Genomic DNA, 4,030 nt, shown 5'->3' with positions numbered 1-4,030 from the left:
TGCAGCTGGCACCTCCACCTGGAATTAACAAATTCAAACTGAAATCACCACCTTCTCTGGCTAAACCTGCTCCACTTCCTATCTTCCTTTTGCCAGGACTGTTTAACACCTTTCACTTCTTTGTTCAATCTAGAAACTAAGAGAACCATCTACCTCTTTCTCTTATCCACCATTTCCAATCAATCAATAAACAAATCTTAATGACCCCGCATTTGTCAGGACCTCAGCTGTGCCCTCTCCTCTCCATCCCCATGCTCTCCCCAGGATTTCTCCTGTGGTCCCCTAGCTTGTCTCCACACCCTGCCTTTCACCCCTTCTCCATATTGCTCCCACAGAGATTTCTAAAAACAAATGTGATCATATCATATGTGTAAAATCCCCTGCATGCTCACCATTCAATTCAGGCTAATGTCCAGACAACTTAGCGTCACAGAGGTTTTTCTTGCTTTCTTTTCCAGCATCTGTTCAACATTCCCCACTCCACTCAAGAACATACAGCCACTCTGCCCAGTACTGGCTGAACTTGGAGTTCCCAGGTGCAGACCTCGCCCCATCCACTTTTGCCTGTGCCTCCAACCGCCCCTCCAGCTCCCCATGGTATCAGTCTACCCTACACCCTTCAAGATCAGCAGCCTAAGCTCCTCCCAGTTCTCTAGCGAGGTGTCTTTCTCATGTTTGCCACCATCTATCACATCGCCCATCAAGCCTTTTTGTGATCAGCTATCTACTCAGATGTCACCTCCTCTGCAGACCTTCTCCCTCTCTCTACCCCCTCGCCCTCCTTATTTCTCCTCCTCATTCTTATGACAACTTGAAAATTATACGTATATGTGTGCGTGTTAGCTGCCTCACTCTCCCATCAGAGTGTAAACTTCATGAGCGCAGAGACTCTGCTCTTTCCCTGGGTAACTCCCCTTCCTAACGTAGGGTGAGACCAATAGTCACTGTAGGAATCTAATTATTGTTGCCTAATGGTTAACAGAAGGAGTCTATTACATCATCTGTCCCTCCTGCTAGATTGAAAACTCCTGAAGATGGGGATGTGCAGTTGGAGTTTGTAATCTCAGGACTCCATGGTTGGTGCCCCAAAACAGGACACAGAACTATCTCCATTTCAGGGTCTATGCATGGTTTTTCCTTAATTCTCCCATACAAATATACAAAAATGCAGATTTCTCTCATTGCTCTTCAGTACATGTTCTTTTAAATCACAGAAGGCACACGTCTCTCTCTTCATCCTCTGCAGACACACGCCAGGGGTTTTCCCTAAGTTTCTATGGTAAATGAAGGACACAACTGTCTCCCAGTTCTCCTGAGACCCTGCACAGGAGCTGGATGTCTAATCCCTTTTCCCTCCAGCATTTAGTTTCAGCTTTTCAACCCCTTGTTGGTCTGAGGCTGTTAGGAGACAGTGGCTAAGGAATAGGTGTAAAATCAGATTGTCACTCCAAGTCTACTCTTCCCAGACTCTGGTTATATCCTCTCCCCCCCATGGTTTTCACAGCTGCAAAAGTAGGAAGGTTGTGCAGGCTACCCTGTGGTGAAGCACCAGTTTTGCAGTTTTGTTTTCCCCCGGGTCATTTTGGATGGAGACAGGGTCCTGCAGTGCACAATTTATCTGCAGCATCTGCCGCCGCCTTCGACACACTGCGCCTGACGCCTGGAGACTGGTCTAAACCCTGCCCTCTGACACAAGTCTCTACGCCTGGCTCCAGGACATGTCAAATGTCTCTAAAACTTTCTAAATATCTACTCTTGAGTTCTGTGCTTACCTTGCCACAGACTGGAAACAAACAGTTCTCCAAGTGGCACCAGTTCAGGAACCACACTCTGAAAAGCACTGTGCTAAAAGTCTCGTATTATAATTAGGAATGCCTTATAAACTTTAATAGCTATAATAATAACAATAATACTTAGGCACTGCCCTCCAGCTTGTGAGAATGAGACACTGGTTTTAATTTTCTCCTCTGGAAATCTTTGATTAAAATATAGCTGATTCCAAAGCTATAGTAATAAAAAACAAAATGGTACTGATATAAAAATAGACACACAGATCAATGGAACAGAATAGAGAGCCCAGAAATAAACCCATGCTTATATGACTAATGAGTTGTTGACAAAACAGCCAAGAATATACAATGGGGAAAGGATAGTTGCTTCACTAAACGGTGTTGGGAGAATAGCAGCATGCAAAAGAATGGAACTGGATCACTGTCTTATCCCATACAGAAAAATAAACTCAAAATGGATTAAAGAGTTTAAAACCTATACATGCTGAAGTTACTATACAAGAAGATATGTCAAAGAAATAATCAATCTTCCCATGTTTTCTTCCGCCTGCTACTTCTATAGCTTTTCTTCCTCCTTCCTAATTACAACCCATAAATAGAATTCGTGCCTCATATGGAATTTACCGTGTATCACAATTCTTCCAAGTGGTAAAGATACCTCAAGACAAATGCTGGGCATAGAAGCCACAGGGCATAAATATGCAAAGAAGTAAAAAACTAACCTTTTCAAACAATAAGGCTTCTCTCTCACTTACCAACTATACATTTCCCTGTATGGCCCCAGAAGATGACTGGTTAGCCAGAGACGGGTAAGATTCCTCAAGGGAGGAACAACCTAAGACAGGCACAGTCACAGGGGGGCCACCAGGTGAGGAATTGGGTTTAGAACCCCCCCCCCCCGTTCTGAGAGAAATCTTCTGCATCCGTGGATGTTTTATTGCCCTTGTCTAGCTTGGATTAACACATAGTCTACAGGCACACACCTGAACATCTACATTTGCTCTCTTACAACACTAAACTATGTTTTCTACCTTTATCTTGCATCTACCCAGCACTTCAGCATTTTATTAAAAATAATAATAATAAAGAGAGAAATGTGGTATCCACATATAAATCAAGTATAAAAATCAAACAAATATTCATATTTGAACTGACTGTTTATAGTTTATAATGCATGATCAAAACCGAAAGTTTCTGTGATAACTGCCCTTGTACTATTCACCATGTAACTTATTCACTATGTAAGAATTTGTTCTCCATGTAAGAACTTGTTCGTTATGCTTCAGAAGATTGGAGACTGTTGAGAAATAGGCTTGGGGTTGATTAATGACTGTGCATTGAGTCCCCTATACAGAATTTTATTGTTGTTAACAACCATTTGATCAAAAAAAATAGGAGAGATGCCCTCACAAATAAATAAATAAATAAATAGATAGATAGATAGATAGATAGATAGATAGATAGATAAAAATAAATAAATAAAATAAAGTACACACTTCCAATTGTAAAATAAGTAAGTAACCAGGATGTAATGTATAGCATAAGGAATATAGTCAAAATATTGTGACAACTTGGTATGGTGATAGCAGGTACCTAGAATTATCATGTATATAAATGTTCAATCACTGTGTTGTACACCTGAAACTAATGTAATACTGTATGTCAACTACCCTTCAATAAAAAATAATTATCTAAAAAAAAATGGATTAAAGATTTGATTGTAAGACCTGAGAACCATAAACCTCGTTGAAGAAAACATAGGCAGCAAACTCCTTGGCATAGGTCTTGGCAATGATACTTTCAATCTGACACAAAAAGCAAAAACAGAAAAAAAAATTAAACAGGTGGGACTGCATCAAACTTAAAAACTTCTGCACAGCAAAGGATACCATCCACAAAATGGAAAGGCCACCTACTGAGTGGGAGAAAACATTTGCAAATCATATATCTGTTAAAGGACTAATATTTGAATATGTATAAAAAGCTCGTGTAACTCAGTAGCAAAAAACAAACAATTTGATTAAAAAATGGGCAGAGGCTATGAGTAGAAATTTCTCCAAAGGTGATATGTAGATGAACAACAGGTATATGAAAAGATATTCAACATCACTAATGATCAGAAAAATGCACCCAAAACCACAATGAGATCTCACCGCACCCTGTCAGATGGCTATTATCAAAAAGACAAGAAATAATAAGTGTTGGTGAGGATGCAGAGAAAAGAAAATGTGCACTTTGAT

This window comes from Manis javanica, chromosome 13 (assembly GCF_040802235.1).
Source record: "Manis javanica isolate MJ-LG chromosome 13, MJ_LKY, whole genome shotgun sequence".
NCBI classification, from domain to species: Eukaryota; Metazoa; Chordata; class Mammalia; order Pholidota; family Manidae; genus Manis; species Manis javanica.
This window is presented reverse-complemented; position numbering follows the sequence as displayed.